The 23,849-nt window shown below is 53.1% G+C and overlaps 1 protein-coding gene across 11 annotated transcripts in view; it reads right to left on the bottom strand.

Annotated features, from left to right (window-relative positions):
* Positions 1–22,714, bottom strand: part of NDST1 (N-deacetylase and N-sulfotransferase 1) — a 72,758-nt gene extending 50,044 nt beyond the window's left edge. The window contains exons 1-3 of one of the 11 annotated variants that reach the window (XM_063665600.1): positions 22,458–22,563; positions 18,454–18,589; positions 18,087–18,304 (exon numbers count right to left, since the gene is read on the bottom strand). The gene's annotated coding sequence lies outside the window, so the exon portion shown is untranslated. Of the gene's footprint in view, positions 1–26; positions 107–5,794; positions 5,933–18,086; positions 18,305–18,453; positions 18,590–22,067; positions 22,199–22,457 lie in introns of those variants that run through there. The other 10 variants (XM_063665598.1, XM_054487763.2, XM_063665602.1 and 7 more) reach the window with 10 other exon arrangements.
* Between the last annotated feature and the right edge of the window lie 1,135 nt (positions 22,715–23,849).

The following is a 23,849-nucleotide window of genomic DNA, read 5'->3' as shown; positions in this document are numbered from 1 at the left end:
GAGAGAATGACCAGACCCAGACCCACCGGAGCTCCAGGCAGTGGCGTGCGGTTCCTCTTCACTTCGCCACGCCCTCTCGAACGTCCTCTCCTTAACACAGCTGCACCTAATCCCAGGGCCAGGAAAAATGGCATTACTGTTGGCCCAGTCCCCTCCCCAGGAGAAAAGGAAGGCAGAAGCAAGGGAGGGAGGTGGCCCTAGAGCACCCTGAGCCACCAACCACGTTCCTAGAAACCTCCACGCCCCTTCCTGCCACCTCCCTTGTCAAAGCCTCCAGCCCCTACCTCCTTAACCTCAGAAAGAGGATGTCCTCCTCTGATTCTGCCCCGTGCCCAGGGGACCACTGGCACCTCGCCTGCCTCGCCCAAGCCCTGCCTGGAGGAGCCTTCCATGGGAAAGGAAAAAGCATGTCCCTGACCCTCATGCTAGTGGGTCTTCTGACCCTCTCAAGAGAGGTAGCAGCCAACAGCAGGAGGAGCGCTCACTGGCAATAAGGATAACTGGGTCCTGGTTCCAACCCTGGCCCTTCCCCCTCCAGACCTCAGTTTCCCCACCTGTCTTGAGAAGAAGAGGAAGGACTGGTATGCCCAGCTGGTGGGAAAAGTGTCTATGATGCTGGCTTTTGGCCCCTGGCCCCACCCAGCTCAGCTGCGAGGCCCTTCCCTGTGCCCCACCCTGCAGAGGAGGAAGACAGGTGACCGGCAAAGGTGTGGAGGGTGTAAGAAACCATGCTGGAGCCTCAAAGTGCTAGAGCTGAAAAGGGTCTTACAAAGACAAGACCCAGAGAGGAGAAGCAACTTGGCCACGGTCACACAGAACACTGGAAAAGGGCCAGGCTGGCCAGGGCTTGCTTCTTGACAGCAAATGCTTAAAAGCACCCAGCTGAAAAGGTATTTGCCTTCTTAGAGGATGCCAAGGAGAGCACAAGGCAATCTGACAACAGTAGAATTGCAGGCTCTGAGAGCTGCAGTTAAAAAAAAAAAAAAAATAGTATGTTTATATGTGGGGCTTAAGGATGGAGGTTGGGCTGGCTTTCCAGGCTCCTCATGTCACACCACGTGGGTGGCCCAGGGTCCTGCCAGCCACAGGGAAATCCTAGGAGCCCCTTCCAGGGATTAGTAGCTTTGGCCACCTCTCAAGAAGTCACCTAAGGCCCAGCAGGCAGGCCCAGCAGTGGTGACAGACAGAATGGCTCAGATGGACACTCCAAGACTAGCCCACTCTGGAAGATGCCAGAGCCTTGGAGAGACTGAAAATCCCCCAAGCCCCACGGCCAGTGAGGACGGAAGCCAGGTGGGCTAGGGACAACACAAAGGAAGGGAAAAGCTTTGAGCCATCTGGAGCCACAGAAGCCCCCTAATCTCCCAGAGGCCTGGTGGGCGCAACACAGGGCCTGCTGAGACCAAGGAGGCTTCACCGAGGGCCCACATGAAAGCAACCAGTCCCTGTAGACTTGCTGGGGCTTGTCATCAAGACAAAAGCTGGCCACCAACATGCCTTGGGGTGTTAATGGGCTCAAAGTACTTACATGGAGGCGCAGCTGGCAGGGGGAGGGGGCAGGAGGTGGGGAGAGGTGTGGGCAAGTGGGCCCGGCTTTCTCTAGGACATAGACAACAGCTAGAGAACACAAACGTGGAACAAAAAGCACTGGGTGACCTACTTCACAGAGGCTCCTTTTAAAGAGGAATAGGGGGCCTCAGTGAGACTCTAGAAAGTACCTCGCAGGGGTCCAGAACAGTTCATGGGGCCAGGAGACCAGGGTTCCAGTCCTAGATCAGGGACTCACCCAGGACTAGGCTCAGGTGAGGCCAGCGAGGAGCCTTTAAGAAGGCGCTCACTGCCAGGTGCGGTGGCTCACACCTGTCATCCCAACACTTTGGGAGGTCAAGGCAGGTTGACCCAGGAGTTTGAGACCAGGAGTTCAACACCAGCCTGGGCAACATGGCAAAACCCCTTCTCTACAAAAAAAATTACAAAAATTAGCCAGCGTAGTGGCATGTGCCTGTAGTCAGTTATATGGGAGGGCTGAGGTGCAAGGATCACGTGAGCCCAGGAGGTTGAGGCTGCAGTAAGCCCAGATCGCGCCACTGCACTCCAACCTGTGCGACACAGCTAGACCCTCTCTCAAAAACAAAGGTTCTTATTCTCCACAGTGTGCAACCACACAGCGGGCACCTCCTGAGACGCTGCACTTAGATGCCTCACTTGCCTCATCCTAGGCCCAGCCTTACACAACCTGCCTGTGACCTCAGGCAAGTACCACTCCTTTCTCGGCCTCAGTTTGGTCACATAAAACAGAATCATGAAGCCAGGCATGGTGGCACGAGCCTGTAGTCCCAGCTATTCAGGAGGCTGAGGTAGGAGGATTGCTGGAAGCCCGGGCATTCAAGGCCGCAGTGAGCTACAACTGCTCTACGACACTGCAGCCTGGGAGATACAGCAAGACCCCATCTCTGAAAAAAATAAAATTTTAAAAAACAAATTAATTTAAAAAATTGAATCATGCCATATGATTCCATAGACCCTCCTAAATCTAAGCTGGGTTATTCTGTAGGGAGCATAACCGACCTCTGCAGCAAATCCCCAGAAATGGGCACAGTGGCCCCAGCTCCCTGCCATCAATAACCTGTCAGTCACCACGTTGTCAATGACCACATTCCAGGCAGAATACACATTATACAACCACCTGATGCGGTTATGTTCTGGGCTCTTTGTTAAATGCTTGGCCTCTACTTGATCATGGCCTCATTTTACAAATATGGAGCCTGAGGTCCATAGAGATTAAGCAACTTGCTGAAGGCCCCCGTTAGGAAGTGCTTAGCTGAGATTCGAACCAGCGTCTGTCTGGTTCTTAATCCCCACATTCCATGGCATCAGCCACAGATAACAGAAAACCCACCAGGGCTGGGGAAATGCCATCAGCTCTTTGCACCTCCCACATTTTCTAGCATATAATGCCGGGGCTAATGTGAAGGCAGGCTGGTGGACAGCCAGGAACAGGTAGGCAGGGACAGGGAAGTCCGTGTGGGCACTAAGCATTCCACAGATGAACCAGCCTCCAGCCCGGCCAGCTGCCCACCACTGTGGTTACAATGCCCTCATCGCCATCAGCACACCACAGCCACTGCTGTGCCATTTTTAAATCATTACACAGATGCAAAGCATTTTCACAGGCATTGCTATGGCATCACATGCCAACTTTATTAAAGTATAGCAGGGATTTCTTCACCCTTTCTCTGAAAAGGAAAGTGAGGTTTCCAGAGGATAAGTGGCTTCCCAACATGCACACAGGAACGCAATGTTTGAGATGAACTTGGAGCCCACATCCTCTGCCTCCCAGTCCAAGCTTGGGTCTACTCCTCCATGCTCACGACTTTCCAGTTCAACCAACTGATGGGCCTTTGGGACAATGATGACCATTTCTGAGAGTTTACTTGGTACCAGGTGTTGTACTCTGCATTTCACATGTTATCCCATCTAACTGTCTTGACATTCCTATAAACTAAGTATTGCTACTGTTTTCATTTCACAGAGACAGCAGCTCAGAAAAGTAGGGTATCATGCCCAAGGTCACCAGGCCAGGAAGGGGCAGAGCTGGCATCCAAACAGAGTTCAGACTGGCTCCAGAGCCTGGGGCCTAAACCTCATGCTGCACAGCTCTGTCGGGGAGACTCTGTCACGGGCAGTCAGTGGAGGGGACAGGAGGTAGACACATCAAATAGTGTGCGCATCTGGCAGATTATGGCAAGATTATGATAATGGAGGACAAACAAAGCTCTTAGGGAGCCCACAAGAGGGAGGTTGTTACAAACGTCCAGGCAGAAGGCCATGAGTCTGTGCAGAGGACATGGAAACAGAGGGGAGTGACAGATATGAGGGAGGTGGCCTTGTGAGACCTTGGTCAAGTGCCTTGCTCTCCCTAGACCTCAATTTACCAAGCTGTAAAGAAAAGTCCTTGGAATATCTCCAGAACCCCCACCATCCCTGAAGACTCTTGGGCCCTGGGAAAATAAGCAATGCCCGGTGACAGCCTGGCTATGAGCCCTGGGGACTCTGAAATGTCCTTGGCTGTCCTGGCACAGCTCAACTGCTGGGAAACAGGCTTGCAGAAGCACAGGGCTTGGCTGGCATGCCTGGGCACCAGTGAAGTGTGGGTTCTGAAGGGGCCACATTCCGCCCATTGTCGACCTCTCCATGGCTCTGCTGGAGCAAGCACCACCCAGCCTGGATACAGACCAGAAACCGAGGTCACTCCCAGTGTCCACTGGACTGCCACTCCAGGCTCTGCCTGACCCACCAGCCCTGTCCAGAGCCCTACCTACATGTAAATTAAGTCCCTTTGATGTCACTCACCCCAAAGCCCTTCCCTCACATTTCCCTAAGGCTGGCCACTGGGATATAGAGACAAGGGGTCCTATAGGAGGCCTTAAGGAAAATGACCACCCCACCCCAAGGGACTTGTGCAAAACAGAGGCTGCCCATGCCAAGCCAATGAAGACCCTTGGCTAGGGAAAGGAAAATGGTCCATTAGGGCCAGCCCACAGCTCTCACTCTGGAAGGTGGAAGGGGCTCTTGGACTTGCTAAGAAAACTCAGCCCAAGTCTCCACACTCACAGCTGCCCCATCAAACCACATGCCTGGCATGCTCCTGTTCAATAACCTCCCACGGTTCCTCCCACTCCCCAGGCCAAGCCCCTTACCTGCCTGCCTGCATGGGCCACTGTGAGCAGAGGCCTTGGTTAACTAGGTGTGCTATATGCCAGGGCCTTGCTAAGTGCTTTATTTTTTTGTTTGTTTATTTTTTTGAGACAGAATTTCACTCTTGTTGCCCAGGCTGGAGTGCAATGGTGCGATCTCGGCTCACCACAAGCAACCTCCATCTCCCAGGTACAAGCGATTCTCCTGCCTCAGCCTCCCGAGTAGCTGGGATTATAGGTGTGCACCACCATGCCTGGCTAATTTTGTATTTTTAGTAGAGACGGGGTTTCTCCATATTGGTCAGGCTGGTCTCAAACTCCCGACCTCAGGTGATCCGCCAGCCTCAGCCTCCCAAAGTGCTGGGATTACAGGCATGAGTCACTGCACCTGGCACTAAGTGCTTTATGGACATTTCCTCATTCAACCTCACAGCAACCCTGTGAGGCAGGTACTATCATTGGCCCATTTCTACAGATGAGAAAATTGAGGCTCAGAGAGGTTATGTTACTGGTCCAGAGTCTCACAGCCAAGCAGCAGGCAAGGTTTCATGCCCATGCCTGCCTGACCCCAAGCCCAGATTCTTAACCACTGTGCCATGTGGCCTCCTCAAATAGTCCCTGCCACCCTCAGAACCCTGGGGCCACCTTAACCCTTCTCCATACAGGAGGGGAAACCAAGGCAAAGAGCTCTGTTGGTAGCAGAGCCAGGATAAGGCCTGAACCTCCACCCCACCCTTCCGCCCCCACACCTCGCCTACCCCAGAAGGAACTCCCTGCCAGAGGCGTGCCAGGCAGAAAGGCTAGGACCATCACAGTGACAATGAGGCTTCAGAATCTGCCTTTTTCCTCTGTCCAAAAGGAAGAGAAAAGCAGAGGGAGGTTTGCAGAGAGAGAAAAGGACATGAAGGGATCAGGAAACATTTGTTCTTACAGAATAGACTCCTAGTATTGGGGCCCCTCACACAACCCCTGTTGCTGTTCCTGACAGCAACAGGAACATGCAGGACCCAGCACCCATGTGCACCATGCCCCTCCCCCACCAGCACAGGCCCCACCCCAGCACAGCTGACCCCAAATCTTAATTGCTCTCCCCAAACCTGCTTGTCCCACAGCCTTCTCTGTCTTGGTAAATGGCAATACTGTCCAACAGTCTTCCAGTTCCTCAAGCCAGAAACCTTGCGGTCAACACTCTCTTCTCACACCCCACATCTAATCCATCAGCAAATCCCATCAGCTCATCCTGCAAAATAAATCCAGAACCAACCCCTGGTTGCTCCCCCGCCATCCCCACCCACCACTGACCCGCCCAACCTCTCTCGTGGCAAGACTGCGGCAGCCTCCCAGCCAGTCATCCTGTGTCCACCCTCACCCCCAGCAGTCTCTCTAAAATGTGTACCCAAACCAGTCAGTCCTCACACCGGGCCCGCCAGCAGCTTCCCCTCCACTCAGACTCAAACAACAAAGTCTTCCCCATGGCCAAGAGGCCCTACCTGTCTCCACATGCCCTCTGGCCCCTCTCCTCCACCATCCTCTCATTCTTCCAGCCCTGCCTCTGGCCACCCGTGTCCTCCAGTTCCAGCGCCTTTGCCCTGCAGCTCCCTCTGCCTGGAAAATTCTTCCCTCAATTTCCCGTGGGCCGCCTTCCTGGAGTCTAGTGCCCCTCATCAGGGACCATCCTGACCACCCGACATGGCAGGGTCACTCCCCCAAGTCACACTCTTGACCCACAAGCCAGCTTTACTTTTCTTCCAGGCACATCTCACCACCTGACAGTGAGCTTGTTGGGCTGTTCATTTCATCCCACCACTCGAATGTCAGCCCCACGTCCAAAACAGGGTCTCCATGTGTTTTGTTCACTGCTGCATCCCAGTTCTAGAAAAGAGCCTGGACCAAAGTGGATGTTTAATACAAATATACTGAATGAGGGACTATTGTCTCCCTCATCTGAACACACTTTTAGGCTTACATAGCCCCTATTAGACCAGAGGCTACAGGCTGATACAAGACTCCACCTGGGCCAGCTAAAACCCTGAGGGTTTTCACCTGGCCAGTTCCCAGCCAAATTCCCAGTCCTGCTCTAGTCCAATTGACTGCTTGGACAAATGGACGACAAGACTTTACGTTTGTCCCTGTCTGGTGCCTTGGTCTCTCCTTTTGGCCATGAGGGAGAACTTCTGAATCCTGACAGTTGGGCTGCCAGAGGGAATGTGGACTGGACTGCCGCCACCCACCTTCACGGCCTTGCCAGCATCCACCCAAGGCTGCCTACCCCATGCTCCCAGCAAGAGGAGGCAGAGGAGGGAGGCTGGTGCTACGCTTGCCCTTTTCCTGTGGTCAGCAGGACTGTCAGAAGGAAGCTTTGTTCTCAGAATGAAGAGCACGAAGCCCAGTGCCAGGCGGAAGCGAGCACAGAGGCAGCTGGCCCATCAGATAGTTTAAGGAAAGACAAAACAACAACAACAAAAAATGGGATGGAGGATGTTTGAGGGGTAATTTGCACACCCAACCGGTTTCATGCCTCCGGGGTGACTGTGACGATGGTTCATTTTTCCAGGCTCTAACTAGGTCGTCATAGACAATCAGATGATTGTCCCAGCTAGGTGATCTGCCACTGGCCCTGCAGAGGGAGGTGAAGGTGGAAGAGTGTGGCCTTGCCTGGCATTGGAAGACCTGGGGACCCAGCCCGGCTTTCCACCCACTCATGTGACATTAGGAGAGTGTCTTCCCTCTGTGTACCTCAGTTTACCCAGCTGTAAATGGCTTGTTCATGCCTGCACTTGATGTTTCAGCCTGCCTGCCACAGGACCACATAGCAGGAGAGCCCCTCAGCCTGTGGCCAGGTCACTGGGCCACCCAGGCCAGGCCTACCCTGTGGGGCCTGATACCAGGGGCACAGCACTTGCCCACTTTGAGCCAGGCTTCCAGTCTGCCTCCTCTCCTGACCTGTTCCCTAATGTGAATGTGAAACTCCTCTGGGCCTGGCTAGGGTGGGGCCAGGACTGGCAGCCCTCACCCCACCCAGACACTGGCACCTGCCCCAATCCACTCTGTGTTATCCTCTCCAAGGATAGCTCACATTGCACTCAGCCATGACAACTGGGGAAGCCCAGAACACTGGCACAGGGGGCAAAAGAGTAGCCCAGAGAGAGAAAGGGGCATGGTTAATGTCGCCCAGCACAACAGCCACCCAGGGCTCCTCCCTACCAGCCCTGGGCTCCATGCACTAAGACAGAGTCCTTGAAGAGTGGTCTATAGACCCCCTGGTCTGAATATTCTCAGGATGGGGAGGCTACACCCTAGAATGAAAGAATCAGAGCAGGAGGCAGGGGGTGGGGGCAGCAATCTGCATGCATTTTTGCAAGCTTCCCAGGTTTTTCCTGTAGCCAGAACAATTGCAACCTCTCAGCTAAGACCTCTTCCAGGAGAAGACATCTTAGCAGGTCCCAGGAAATACTTAAGATTTCAATTGAAAGAGTTAAATAAACCTTGACTGGACAGACAGCTGGACAAGGGAGCTGTCAGATAAAGTAACATACTCTAGGAGGAGAAAGCACAGAGAGGCCCAATGGAGAAGAAGCCCAGGCCAGTAAACATGTGAACTGGTCCACACCCCTCTTCACCCTGCTGGCCTCAGCACACAGAGGTCTGGACCTGATATCCTCTGAAGGCTGCTGAGCACAGTCCTCCCCTCCCTAAACTCCTCCAAGCCCACCATGAGAGTGAGACCTGGTGACAGCCGCAGGTGGATGCTCCTCTCCTTGGTTACACTGCAAGGTGGGGCCCGCCCTTTCAGGGACTGTTATCTGCAGCTTAAGAAGCCGCCTGGGTCAGTGGCTAAGCAGGCAGAGCTTATCTTGGGGGAGGGTTCGAGGGTCACAGAGCAGGCTGACCCAGAGGCCTCTAGCAAATGGAACCTTCACAGCTGGAGGGATAGACCATGGCCACACCTGCTTTCACACAGGAAGCACTTGCTACGCTCCTACTGGGGACACTGTTCTGAGCCTAAGCATGATGCTCCAATGCTTCCATGCTTCAAGGGACACAAAGGTGATTCAACCCACAGCCCCTACACCTGCTGCCTTAGAAGAGCCCACAAAGGAACAATGTAGGAGAGAAAGTGGTTCATGGCTTAAGGACAGGGTTGCAAACTCAGATGCCTCCAGTGACCAGAAAGATCATGTAAGCATATGAAATGGCTGGCTGGGGATGGGGTGAAGTGTACATGCCTCACCTCCAGCAATGACCCCTGGAGAATGTAGGCTCAAGGTTTTCCTATCTTCCAATTTTTGAAATAAAGCCAGAAGTCTGAGTTTTTATGTAAAACCTCTGGTTGGCAACCAGCTCAATATTTGGCATGGGCCAAACAAAATCTGCCCATAGGGCAAATGTGGCCTGCCAGTTTGTGACCTCTGTTTTCTTAAAAGGGACAGAGAACACACTGTGGAGCTCAGTAGAGGCCAGCTTCCCTGCCGCTGAGGTACCTGGGAAGGCTTCCTGGAAGAGAAGGCATTAGTGCTGGGCTGCAAGGATGGAGAAGGCTCTTCTGGGGAAGGAATCCTGGATAGGGAGTGCGGTGTACCTCTAGAACTGCAGAGGCCGTGGGCAGGAACATCCTGTCCCTACAACCTGGCAGGCTGGACCAAGAGCCCAAGCCATCTAGACTCCTGTGTTTCCTCCCCAAAAAGGAGGCATGAAGCAGACATAGAGGCATCAGTTTAGTGCTGTCCCCAGGTAGCGGGAGGAGGGGCCGCCAGCCCAGCAAACCTCCGGACTAAACTAAATCAATTGGTGGCAAAATAGCAAGGGTCCGATTTCATCCCTGGAGCTTGAGGAACAGGTCAGCTAACAACAGCTCCGTGGGGGGAAGGGAGAGGAAGAGACAACGGAGGGACAAAAGGAGGTTGAGAATCGTGCCCTGCCTGGCCAGACCCGGCTGGTTACATAACCCTGCCTCAGGACAAAGCCAGGGAGGGCCTGGGCTAGGGAGTCCCAGAATGCAGAAAGGGTTTCCCCTACCTCCCCTGCCCACCCCTGCTCTCTAAGCTGGTCCTGCAGCTCCTAAAAAGCCCAACACAGAGTGCGGAGACAGGGGTGGAGACTAAGACCCCAGGATCAGGCACTTACAAGATCACTCAGCAAATTCATAGCAGAGCTAGAACTACCAACAGCAAACTTTTACCAAATGATTACTTTGTACCAAGCACGAGATAAGTCCTTTACAAACATTAACTTACCTAAAAGTCTAACTATAACACCATGAGATAAAAACTGTTATTGCCATTTTACAGAGGAAGCACAAAGTAACTTACCCAATGCCACACAGCTCCTAAGTGGAGGAGCCAGCTCAGAAGCCAACAGCCCGTCTCCAAGACCACACCCTGACCCAGGATGCTACACTGCCACCAGGCTACTTTCTACTTGCACCACGCTGCCACCATTTCTCAAGCCCGCAGTGCACACAGCCTCCTGTTAGCACTCCACACGGACACCCAGCCTTCTGATGATCTGATGAAACCAACAAACTCTTTCTTCAGAAAAAGAAAGCACAGAAATGCCTACAACATATCGCACCTTTGGGGGCTCACGGACCCCTGCACTAGTGGGAATGGACAGGTCACAATCACAGGATACTCAAGAGACAGGAGGTAGCAGAGGGAGCCGACTCCCTTAGGTCCCCTGGGCCTCCTCATATCAGCTTTCATCCATAGGCGTGGGCATGGATCAGTGCTCAGGGCCTCATCATCCCTTCGGGGCTGGGAGAACAGAATGAATCACGGCACACAATGGCCTGTGCCTCTGTATCCACTGGGTGTGACTCACAGCTCCCAGCTGCTGGGCAGACGGCACACAGCTGGGCCTGGCATCTGGATGGGGGTGGCATTACCAGGTGCACCATCTCAGCCTTCTCCCCACCAGTGGGCTCATCTCGCCCAAGACCAGACCTGGCCTTACCCTATCCCCGGCAGCAATGAGCATTTTGAAGGGAACCCCTCATCAGCGACTGCCCAGCCCCCATGCCAGCCTGGTCCCAGGAGGTGGTAAGTCAAGATGAACAGCCTCTTGCAACACATGGGAAGATCCAAGACCTCCGCTGCCTCACTGTGTGACCTCAAGCAGGCCCCCCACCTCTCAGCCTCCATTTCACCAACTATAAAGTGAGGAGACTACTTGATCGAGTCCTTCCCAGCTCCAAAGCCCTGAATCTATAAAAACAGCACCTAATGGCCGGGCGTGGTGGCTCATGCCCGTAATCCCAGCACTTTGGGAGGCCAAAGCGGACAGATCACCTGAGGTCAGGAGTTCGAGACCAGCCTGGTCAACATGGTGAAACCCCGTCTCTACTAAAAATACAAAAAAAATTTAGCTGGGTGTGGTGGCACACGCCGGTAATCCCAGCTATTCGGGAGGCCGAGGCAGGAGAATCGCTTGAACCCGGGAGATGGAGGCTGCAGTGAGCCAAGATCGCGCCACTGCACTCCAGCCTGGACGACAGAGCGAGACTCTGTCTCAAAAAAAGTATAAAAATTAAAAAAAAAAAAAACAGCATCTGACAAGCTTCACAGAGTGCTGGGATCCTGCCTTCAGAAAGTTACACAAACATCCTTCAGAGAAACAAAAGTCAAACTTAAAGCCTGTATTTTTTTTTCTAAGGATATCAAGAAGCCCTTTTTAACTTCCCTCATCTCACCTCCATTGTTCCAAATATCCTCTCAGGGCCCAGAAAATACATTTGGTTTCCGTCTGGGGTTTGGGCTTCTTGGTGCTCTTCCTCTTGGAAGTTGCCCCACCCCTTCTTGGCAGCCTCTTCACAAGGCACCTTCATCTCTACCCCCAGCACTGCTCTGGGCCACCCTGAGGGCGACAGCTACTCAGCCTGCCAAAGAAGGGGTGGGGTAGGGACAGGTTTTGGGAAACAAACCCCTTCCTGGTTGGAACTGAGACAATTCTGGATTCTGGCCTCAACAGTAATTCTGACCCCCTGTGTGGCCGTGGGTGAGTCCCTGCTCCACTAGGCCTCAATCACCTAAATGTGAAGTGAAGGGGTTCCTGTGTCAGAGAAAGACTGCCCACCCTTGGGCTCCTGGGCAGCAGCTTGGGGACACTGAGGCAGGAAAAGACAGCAGAGTGGACAGTGGGCTCTGATCTTGAATCTCACATCCCCTCGTTAGAACCAAAGGAGATCTACTCTTTTTGCTGTTTGAGACAGAGTCTATGTTGTCCAGGCTGGTCTTGAACTCCTGGGCTTAAGCAACCCTCCTACCTCAGCCTCCCAAGTAGCTGGGATTTCTGGCATGTGCCACCATGCCCAGTTAGAGATCCACTTTTATCTCTTTGATTTGTTCTTTTGCCCTAGCAGTGGAACCTTGAACTCACCACTGAATCTCTGGGCCTCAGACAGCCCATCCACAAAACAGGAGAACAACAATGTCTGCAGTGGAAGCCCCAGCTTGGAGGCTGGAGCCCTAACCACCCCAACGCAATCCCATCCACCTTCCTCCAAAGCATAATTCACTCATTTGACAAAATATATATTTGGGGACATCTTTAGAAATTCACCATAAGTTGTGCCTATGATACAAACACTCCATGACAATCCCCTACTGCTGTCCTTCCAATGAGATCATGCCTTTAAGCACTCTATATATCTCCATAGAATTCTTAGATCTATCCTCTTATAGCTTATAGCTTATATGTGGCCTCAGTATTTTCATCTATTAAGTGGGGACAATAATAGTGATGATAGTGCCTACCTATAGGATTGTCCTGGGGATTACTTCTGATGAGGTGACATGGAAGTGCCCAGCAAGCATTTATAAGCTGTCAATAAATGTGAGCAGCAATTACGATCATCATCATTAAAAGTATTAAGGCCGGGCGCGGTGGCTCATGCCTGTAATCCCAGCACTTTGGAAGGCCGAGGCGGTCAGATCACTCGAGGTCAGGAGTTCAAGACCAGCCTGACCAATGTGATGAAACCCCATCTCTACTAAAAATACAAAAATTAGCCGGGCGTGGTGGCAGGCGCCTGTAATCCCAGCTACTCAGGAGGCTGAGACAGGAGAATTGCTTGAACCCAGGAGGCAGAGGTTGCAATGAGCCCAGATCGCGCCATTGCACTCTAGCCTGGGCAACAAAAGTGAAACTCCATCACAAAAAAAAAATAATAAAATAATAAAATTTTTAGGCCAGGTGCAGTGGCTCACGCCTGTAATCCCAACACTTTGGGAGGCCGAGGCAGGTGGATCATGAGGTCAGGAGTTCAAGACCAGCCTGGCCAATATGGCAAAATGCTGTCTCTAGTAAAAATACAAAAATTAGCTGGGCGTGGTGGCGTGTGCCTGTAGTCCCAGCTACTCGGCAGGCTGAGACAGAAGAATCACTTGAACCCAGTAGGCAGAGGTTGCAGTGAGCTGAGATCGCGCCACTGCACTCTAGACTGGGTGACAGAGCAAGACTCCGTCTCAAAAAAAAAAAAAAAAAATTATTGAGGCCGGGCGCGGTAGCTCACGCCTGTAATCCCAGCACTTTGGGAGGCCAAGGCAGGTGGATCACTTGAGGTCGGGAGTTCGAGACCAGCCTGGCCAACATGGCGAAACCCCATCTCTACTAAAAATACAAAAATTAGCCAGGTGTGGTGGCACACATCTGTAATCTCAGCTACTCGGGAGGCTGAGGCAGGAGAATCGCTTGAACCTGAGAGGCAGAGGTTGCAGTGAGCCAAGATCACACCATTGCATTCCAGGCTGGGCAACAGAGTAAGACTCTGTCTCAAAAAAAAAAAAAAAAAAGGAAAGAAAGAGAGAAAGAGAAAGAGAGAGAGAGGAAGGAAGGAAGGAAGGAAGGAAGGAAGGAAGGAAGGAAGGAAGGAAGGAAGGAAGGAAGGAAGGAAGGAAGGAAGGAAGGAAGGAAGGAAGGAAGGAAGGAAGGAAGGAAGGAAGGAAGGAAGGAAGGAAGGAAGGAAGGAAGGAAGGAAGGAAGGAAGGAAGGAAGGAAGGAAGGAAGGAAGGAAGGAAGGAAGGAAGGAAGGAAGGAAGGAAGGAAGGAAGGAAGGAAGGAAGGAAGGAAGGAAGGAAGGAAGGAAGGAAGGAAGGAAGGAAGGAAGGAAGGAGAGAGAAAGATTATTGAGATGCTGACTGGGTGTGGTGGCTCATGCCTGTAATCCCAACACTTTGGGAGGCCAAGGTGGGAGGGTCACTTGAGCTCAGTTGGATTCCAGCCTGCAAAACATGGTAAAACCCCATCTCTACAAAAAATACACACAAATAAATAGCTGAGCGTGGTGGTGCACACCTACAGTCCCAGCTACTCAGGAGGCTGAAATGGGAGGATCCTTTGAACCTGGGAGGCAGAGGTTGCCGTGAGCCAAGATCACACCACTGCATTCCAGCCTCAGTGACAGAGTGAGAACCTGTCTCAAAAAAAAACGAAAAAAATTATTGAGATGCTTAAAACCACTGGATTGATAGCAGTTAAGGCCACTCAGCCCTCTCAGACTACATATGGCCATTGTAATTGCACATGTGTGCATCCACACCACACACACACACGTGCATATACACACCTAAGCACACTATACTTTTTTTTTTTTTGAGATGGAGTCTTGCTCTGCTGCCCAGGCTGGAGTGCAGTGGCACAATCACAGCTCACTGCAACCTCCACCTCCCGGTTTCAAGCAATTCTCCTGCCTCAGCTTCCCAAGTAGCTGGGATTACAGGCACCCATCACCACTCCCAGCTAATTTTTGTATTTTAGTAGAGATGGGGTTTCACCATGTTGGCCAGGCTGGTCTCAAACTCCTGACCTCAGGTGATCCACCCATTTCGGCCTCCCAAAGTGCTGGGATTACAGGCATGAGCCACCACGCCCGGCCCTAAGCACGCTATTCTTTAAGGCAGAGCCCATGCTCTCTGCCCAACCCCTGCCCTGGCCCCCGCCCCAGAAGAGAGCTGCCACGTCCCTGGCACCCATGCTTGCCACCCACAAAATCTCCCCTGCTCTTCCAGCTCCCCAATCCTGCCTTCCTCATGTTGCCCCAGCACCGGCTCCTATAATCATGTTGGGGTTTCTGTTATATCCCATCATCGTGTCACGAGATTGTTTCCTGGGGGATAGAGAGCTGTTACAAGATAGAGGCTCCTTGAAAACAGGGTGGTGAGAACCTGGGCTTTACTCTGGGTCCCCCACATCTGCTGGATGACTGAATATGCTGAAAACAAGAGAGCCCAAGGAAACAGGCATCAGTTTTTTTTTTAATGATCTATCCTAGTATTTCTTAAAATTCAGCATGCGGCCAGGCGCGGTGGCTCATGCCTGTAATCCCAGCACTTTAGGAGGCCGAGGTGGGCAGATAACGTGAGGTCAGGAGTTCGAGACCAGCCTGGCCAACATGGTGGAACCCTGTCTCTACTAAAAATACAAAAATTAGCTGGGCATGGTGGCAGTCACCTGTAATCCCAGCTACTTGGGAGGCTGAGATGGGAGAATCACTTGAACCTGGGAGGCAGAGGTTGCAGTGAGCCGAGATCACACCATTGCACTCCAGCCTGGGCAGCAAGAACAAAACTCTGCCTCAAAAAAAAAAAAGAAAAGAAAAAATTCAGCATGCATTAGAATCAGCAAGAACGTTCTTAAAACAGATTGCTGAATCCCACCCTCCAGGGTATCTAATTCAGCAGGTCCAGTATACAGCTAGATAATTTGTACTTCTAACAAGTTCCCACGTAATGCTGATGCTACTGATCCAGAACCCAACTTTCAGAACCACTGACTTAGCCTGCAGGTGGATCAGGGAGAGCTTCCATGAATAGATGGTGCTTACACTCATAGAAGCATTAGCAGGAGTTGCCCGGGCATAAGGAGAGGGGGAGGGAATGAATGCAGGCAGAGGATACAGCATGAGTAAAGGCCCTGCTATGACAACACTCATTTCTCCTCATCTGGCCTCTGCCTGGGCAGGTCATACTTGCAAGGCTGGTGGTGTAAACCAGAGGTGGCTGCTGTGCAGCTATGACTATAGCAAACCTCCACCTAATGCCACCCTGGGACCTGCCCAGACAGGCCAATCCCTTGGACAGCCTGGGATGATAAAAATCCAAGCTCTCCCTCGTGGAGCCAGACCTCAGGTCTGAACGAGGCCAGAATCTCCACCACATCTTAATCACATGAGCTCCAGGATTCTGCTCCCACCTCCAGAAACAGGGAGCTCGCTCCCTGCAGACACAATCCCTTCCATCTTGGCTTGCTCTAATTTTTTTTTTAAGTCTCCTCATTACACTGAGTTGAAGTCAGCCTCTCCTGGCCCATCCACCCATTGGATTTGCCTTCTAGCACCTCACACAAGTCTACCTCCTCTGGCCAGAGCAACCCCTCAGAAAGCAGCGGGCCCTGACTGTAATCCCCTGGGACTAAACTTCTCCAGGCTGGCCACCTACCTCTCTAAGCCTTGGTTGCTACATCTGCTAAAAGGGAATAATAATAGTGCCTATCTCTCATTGCTGTTGTGAGGATTAAATGAGCTCCTTAGTTAATAATATCAACTACAATAATAATGATAACTCACATAGATTGGGCTCACAGTGTGTTATCTTTCCAAACCCTGTCAGATGGGGACAATTATCATCCCCTTTGTACAGAGGAAGAGCTAAACAGCTTACCCAAGGTCTCACACATAGGAAGCAGCCCAGCAGGGACCCGAACGCAGGCCACCTGGCTCCAGAGCCTGGCTCTCAACCTTTGCTCTGTCTGGATCTTCTAGTCACCTGCCCCAAGACCAAGCCCATGTCACCTGTCTCTGCCACCATCCTCTCCCCCTTCCCAGGCAAAGCGAGACTGGGTGGGAGGCCTCAAAAAGCTCCAGCCCATGCAGTCTGGGGTACGGGTCCCTGGTTACAAGGACAGCCAAAGGGCCACCAGGCCAGCGGGACCTTCCCAGCCAGCCCAATTTATCTGGTGTAATCTTTAGACATCCTTCAACATGGTCACCAGGGAGGAGATTGAGCCCATGGAACTTGAGCACCTTAGGCTTGATGACAGGAAGGAAGAGGAAAAACAGAGGCATAACAAGAAAAGAAATCCCGTCCAGCTTCCTAGATGAGACCAGATGTTCCCACATGCCATGCAAATTGCTCTATCTCTCCAGGCCTCAGTTTCCTCATCTGCACATGCCATCTCAGGCCATTAGGCAGAAAGTTCAGAAACTCAAAGTCCAGGGATTCTTTCTCTCATCTCTAAAAGGACAGATCCCCTCTAGCTACAAACAATAATCATAACAACTGTTATCTTTAAACAGCTTCTACTTACTGCAAACTTACTATGTCAAAGCACTGATTTCCTTAACCTCCCTAACAAAACAGAACTATTATTATCCCCATTGTGAAGTTGAGGAAACTGATGTCCAGGGAAATTTAGGTAATTTACCCTAGATCATGCAGCTAATAGTGGCAGAATGGTGATTTGAACCCAGGACTTTTGATTCCACTCTACAACACTGCCCACCCCCATTGGAAATCGGTCATGTGCAGCCCCTGCCTCCAGAGCACAGAGCCTAGAGGAGATAAGACTTGTCTTTAGGAAGCTAGAGTTCAAAGCTAGGAGCTGAAGGGCCCATGAGAGGTCCAGGTAACAGGTTCTACACATGTAAAGGAGGGAGCAGGCAATGCCAGCTCTGGAGAATTAGGGATGGCTGCATGGAAGAGGTGACCCTGGAGCTGGGTACTGGTAGGGAGGATTTTGGGGTGAGCAAGGGGAAGTGACTGGAGTGCAGCATTTTCACCATGAGCAGATTTGTAGAGGTAGGAGGGGCCAGGAGCACAGCCAGGGAGAGGGAAAGAGGCCAGTTCTGCTTGAGGGTTGAGGGGGAGTGGGAGAGGGGGCCCTGCAGTCACACAGCAGGCACTTCCCATACATTGCCCTCAAATAAACAAATGCTCATTCGTCATGCACATTTTAAAATTAGATTAATCCAATCTGTATTCAAGAAATAAGGTGAGTAGAAATAAAAAGGACCAGGAGGCAACTTAGCACAAACTCTCCTCCATCTAGATAACGATTTTGATGGCAAATTGGCTTTAGCCCTGAGGCCACAGGGTCCAGGACCGCTGCCCCCCAAACATCCACCTCTTCCACTGAGCTCCACACCTCCAAGACAGAAGCTGCGAGGCAGAGCTTTGTAAGAGCCTCACTGACAGAGAAAGCAACTTTGCTGGTGACCCCCAGAAACCAAGAGAGCCTCCTTTAACCTCCACTGCAGGGAAGGAGGGGAACAATCCCTGCCCGCGTCTTCACTTTCAAACCCACAAACTCACCAGCCCTTTTGCCCTAAGCCCTACTGATTCAGCCTGATTCATGATTTAGCCTTATTTCTTCACAGGTGAGGAAAAAGAGACTGACCCCATTTCACAGATGAGAAATGGAAGCAGAGGGTTCAAATCCTCTGTGAAAGCACCGTCCTTAGCCCAGCTCTGGCCACTGCTCCAGACATCTCCAAGGCGCCCCTTGACAGTCAGCTGGGCTGAGTGTATTCCAAACGGCAAGGACTCTCCCAGTGGAGCTCTGCAGGCCAGGCCATATGGAACTCCCCAGGACGTGCAGGAAGGGCAGCTCCAAAGCTATGAGAAAACAGGGGGTGGAGGTGGGACGGGCACCATCCAAATGCTGAGAATCTTGGGTGAAAAGGGAACTGAGAGTGGCCACCCAGGCCTGCCCCTGCTGATGCATCCTCCTGCCGCCTCTGCAGCTCTCCAGGCTCTTTGCATACCTTCAGCCATGCTGTTCTCATCTTCCTTCTGGGCAGCTTACTTCCGGACTAGCTTCCTTGGAGCTGTCACCCTTGTTGCTTTCTCCATCCTCAGGAACCCTGAAGGACAAGACTATGCCCCCTACCTGTAGAGGGCCTTTCAGGGATTTGAAAGCAGTAATATTGCCCCTTAAGGGTTATTCCCCAAACCTTAAGACCACCTGTGATGACCCCAAATGCCAAGACAGCTACAAAGTCCTGCAGCTTCCCCCTCCTTCCCCCTCCTTCCCTCTCAGTCCACTGCCTGAGTCAGCCTGTGGTCAGCTTTCTGCAGGACCATGATGAGCACAATCTCTGGCCTGGTCTTAATCCTGCCAGTCTTGCTACCATCTTTGGTCAAAAGACCCCTGAGAAGAAACACAGTAAGGCAGAAATAGTTCAGGCCTGGGTTCAAATTCCAGCTCTATAAGTGACTCCACCCCTCTGAGCCTCTATTTCCCCATCTGAAAATGGGGCACGGATAGGGGACCAGCAGCAGCAGCTACTTTGCAGAGTATTGTGAGATTTCAATGGGGTGTCTGTAAAGAGCCTGGCATGGTGCCTGACACAAGGCACAGGAACAGGCATCGAGTCAATGAGCTACTTACAACCCTCTGTCCTCTTTATAGGCTACAGAATAAAATCCAAACTCCTGAGCAGGGCACTACAGGCTCCCCATGACCTAATCTTGTCTCCTATTGTCCCATTTGCCGCAGTCTGCACCCTCGAAAACACTTCCTCCTCTAGGAAGCCTTGCTGACATTAATAAGCAGAAAGCGTTTCCTTCCACTGACCTTCCAAAACCCATCTATAACTGATCAGATCCTGCCCCATAGCCATCATTTGAATCCTTGTCTTCCGTCCCCCATCAGAACAGCCTCTCCTGAATCCAGCAGGACTGCACCCCATTTCATGTCCCCTGTCACCCTCAGCCACAGACATTTTCCATACACATTTCACAAATTACCCTAATGTTCCATTTCAAGTAAAGAATGTCCAAGTCCTCCCAACAGTCCAGATATTTCAAGCCATACTCAAATCCAAATTCCAGGCCAGTAGAAGTCGGCCCAGCCTCTAGAGACTTGCAGGCCTGGCTCTGGTCCCAAAGCATGGAAGAGCGGCCAAAGCACAGCCAAGCAGGTCCAAAGCCCAGGGCAGAGAGAGCTCCAGGCTGCCTAGACCAGAGCCCATTTGTGAGTTTGTCAGATGCCAACCCCCAGCCTATGATCTTAAATTCTTGAGCACATCCTCAACTTGTGATTACAAAACTGTTCCTCGCATACCTCCTTGTGACAGGAGGCTCACTATCCATGTTCTCTTGCTTGCTGGGGCCCTCCCTTTACTTGTTGATTCCCCCAGAGGCCTTTACTCTTGCTCTGACCACAAGGACAAGGACAGTCTGACCATATGACGAGTCAGCCTTCCAACTTCTCCATTCAATGCCCTGCTTTTCTGAGTCCCCTCAATGTCCAGCAAAGCAACGGAATTTCCACATTTATTCCTACAAGCAGAACTATCAGCCCAGGAGGGCCCCCTATTCTCAGGGCCCTCAAAAAGCCTACAAATCCTGAAAAACCCAGACACAGTGCTGGAACACCCCTGGGAGCAGGCTGAAATGCACAAACTTTCCTTCCCCAAGAATTTCTCTCATTATCTACCCCCACCCATCACACTCTCTCTCAGCCCTAGATTTAAGATGTTGTTAATTAAATTGCAATTTGTTTTCCATTTTTAAAGTAATTACTCAAGGACCTCAATCAGAGCCTGATCAGTACTCATAAGATGTCACCCCCACCAAATGATTGGACCAGCCCAGGGTGTGAAAGCCAGCAGAAGTCTAAGCCACTTCACACATTCACTTGTGGGATATTTACTGAGGGCCTACAGGGTGCCCAATACTGTGCTAGCTAGTCTCAGGGACCTGTACACACATGCATTCTCCATTAGGGTTTTGCAATCCTGACACTATTACTATCCTCAAGGACTTTGGGCATCCAGACGCGTCTATTAGTTAGCAATGAGAACCCCTGCCATGGCCAAGTTACACAAGAACACCCTTGCCCTACCTCTGCCCCCTGCTGATCTGAAAGTAACCTGGTCTGAATGAAAAGTAAAGATTCGGCTGTCCCTGGGTGCTAGGGAGAGAGGCCTGTTGACAAAGCCACCAGCTGTCTCCAGTCAGAGCCAGGGAGATGGGCTTCTCCCTGCACCACCCGCACTGCCATAGACCCAGCAGCCAGCAACAGCACTTGGACCATTACGGAGTTCCAGGCCCAGTCTCCAACTGACCTCCCTCCTGCTCCAGCTGCCCATGCTAACAAGAGCCAGGGCACAAGACCTCACTTGGAACAAGTACCAGGCAGAAGAGAGCATTACCTGCGGGGGGGGTAAATGGGGAAGAGGACAGATGTCCCCATAATTTCAACTGAAAATGAAACTGTACAAGGCCAAAGTTGTAAAAAAAAAAAAAAAAAAAAAGGAGAAATAAACTGTGAGCTGTCACAGCAAGACACTGTAGAGATCTGTGGTTGAGACACAGGCTGAGAGAGGGAGGTAAAATCCAAGCTCCACCACTTTCTATCTGTGTGACCTTTACAACCCTGCGCCTCAGTTTGCCCCTCCGTAAAATGTGGTTAATAGTAATGTGGGAGAATTAAATGAGAGAATGTATGTAAAGCAATGCATTAGTCCAGCGCCCTAACACACAGTAAAGGTGAAATGTACTCGTTGAATATAAGCATGCCACCATTTACTGAAATACCACACACTCCTCTTATCCTTTTTCTAGCAAATCCTATTCTCCCCATTTTACAGGTGAAGAAACTGAGGCTAGGGGAAGGTAACGAACCCACTCAAGGTCACACCGCTGGAAACTGACAAACAGCCAGGTCGCTCTGAAGACACCTAGAGACAAAACTGCCCGCAAGCCATTCTGAAAGCTCTCCTGGGTGGGGAGGGCGACAATGGGGCGTTCAGGGGGTGGGGCTCTGTATTCCCTTAGCCTCGCAGGGCACACCGGGCTGCTCGAATCTGCAAAGAGCCAAGTGGCCAGTCCCCGGATTCCCGGCCGGTCCTAGAGCCCACCCGTCCCACCGGCGCCCCCTCCTCACCCCTGTCCCAGGGCGTTAAAGAGCTGCGTGCAAAGGGAGAACTTCTTGCTCCCGAGACCCTGAGGGAGGAGGGGAGTTAGACAGCAGGCCGCTCAGAGCCCGCAGAAAACCGGTCCGGCTGCCTCAGCCTTCGCGAAGCCAGGACCCGGCCTCTAACCCCCTCCCTCGCTAGACAAAAGTTTCCCCTGTTCGGGAGCAGGGGAGGGGGAGGGGGCATTCCTCGTGAGTGACATTATCCGTGACCTACAGCTGCCGCGCTGCCCTCGCCCGCACCCCAGCCTCCCCCGGCCCCGCGCGGCCCCCTACCCTTTGTCCTCCCACCCCCGCGCGCGGGGCCCGGCCGACTCCACCCGCCCGCCCGGCGCCCGCCCGCAGCAAACTTGCTCCGGCGGCCGCTGGGGGCCCCGCGCGGCCTGCACGCCGGGCTCGGGCCCCACCGGCTGGGCGACAGGGGACTGACAGGCCCGGGCCCTCCCAGCCTCTTACCTGCCACGGCTGGGGCGCCACAAGGGGGAAGTGGCGCTCCCGGCGAGGAGCGGGACGCCTGGGTCCCCCGGGCCGTGCGTGCGCCTCCGGGCTCCGGCCCGGGCCAGGGTTAACCCCTTCGCGGCCGCCTCCCGCCGCTCCCACCCCCGCTCCACGCCGCCGCCGCCGCCGCCGCCTCCTCCTGCCCGCTCTCCTCCCCCTCCCGCTCCCTCCCGGTGCCCAGCCCCCAGTCCCGGCCCGGCGCTGCGCCGGGGCAGCTCGCAGCCTCCCCCTCGTCCCGCGGCGGGGAGGGGTCTCCCTGGAGACTGGAGGTTGGGGCGCGCTGCCTCGCCCCCTAGCCCAGAGGGGCGTACCCGTGCGCCGAGAGCCCCCAAGCCCGTCTCCCCTTACCTCCTCGGCCCAGCGCCTACCTCCCCGAATCGCGGCTGCTGGGAGCGGGGTTCGATCCCGTGATGCCGCGTGGGTGCCGGCCAGAGAAGAGCTCCGGAGGCCGGGGCGGCCTGCGGGCGTGCGGTGAGCGCCCCGGGGCGGGGGCCGGGGCGGGGGCCGGGGCGGGACCGAGCGCTGCTATCGGGGCTGGATTTCTCGACTTCCACCCGGATTCTCCCTCGGCCCTCCCGGCCGATTCGGTGCTGCTCGGCGACCACGTGACGCGGGCTGCCTTTGACCCCTATCTCCGAGCGGGTAGGGGGCGGGGGCCGGAGGGGGTGTCAGATGCAGGACCCACGAGGGTTGGGGCGGCTGCCCGGCGTCCCCGAGGCGGTGACCCCCGGGAAACAAAGCCTGGGGGGAAACCAACAAGTTATTCGGGGTCAGAGACGAAACAGCGCTGGGGGTCGGGAGAGGCGGCAGAGAGAATGTGGGAGACAAAGACCCGCGCCCGCGGCGGCTCCGAGGGCCCTGGGAGCGCTCTAGCTGGGCTCGAGAGGGCCTCCAGGCTCTTCCACCGCTGGGCTTGTGACAGCTCTCCAGGACCTCCTGGGACAGCTCCCCGACCACCAGTGCTCTGTCAGAGTGACCCCTCCTGGGCAGACCCTCCCTCCCCCAACACACACTCTGCCCTGACTCTCGAAAACCCCTTTATCGTGATTATGTGGTTCATTTACTGGTTTCATTGTTTACTAGAATGTCATCTTTCCCAACAAGTTGTTCCCAGCAGAATCCTCTCTCCTGGCACAAAACAAGCAGATGAAGAGGTAAATGACCTTGTGCAAATCTCTTCTCCCGCTGAGCCTGCCTCCCACCCCCCACCCCCCACCCTGTTATTCTAACCATCCCAAGGACTATGCAGATTAGGCAGGATGACAGTGGTTGTTCCCGTTAAACAGATGGGAACAATGAGGCTCAGAGAGATGAGATGATTTGGCAGGTTAGTGAGAGCCTAGGCTGGCACTCGGATCGGCCTGCTCCCAGTGGAGGGCTTTCTGCCATCCATGAGCCAGCCTGTAAAATGAGCAGGGTGGGGTTGGATGAGTGAATCCCTTAAGGAGTTTGTAAGGATGAAGATCACCAGGCCCCTGGAGATCCTGAGTCTGGGAAACAGTGGATTGGTGGATTCTTAAGGACCTTTAGAGGCTCAAGATTATCCAACTGGGCCGGGCGCGGTGGCTCACGCCTGTAATCCCAGCACTTTGGGAAGCTGAGGCGGGCGGATCACGAGGTCAGGAGTTCAAGACTGGCTTGGCCAACATAGTGAAACCTCCTGTCTACTAAAAATACAAAAATTAGCTGGGGGTGGTGGCGCATGTCTGTAATCCCAGCTACTCAGGAGACTAAGTGCAG

This window comes from Pongo pygmaeus, chromosome 4, assembly GCF_028885625.2.
Source record: "Pongo pygmaeus isolate AG05252 chromosome 4, NHGRI_mPonPyg2-v2.0_pri, whole genome shotgun sequence".
Classification (NCBI taxonomy): Eukaryota; Metazoa; Chordata; class Mammalia; order Primates; family Hominidae; genus Pongo; species Pongo pygmaeus.
Note: the sequence above shows the minus strand (reverse complement) of the source record. Positions and strands in the feature narration are given on the sequence as shown.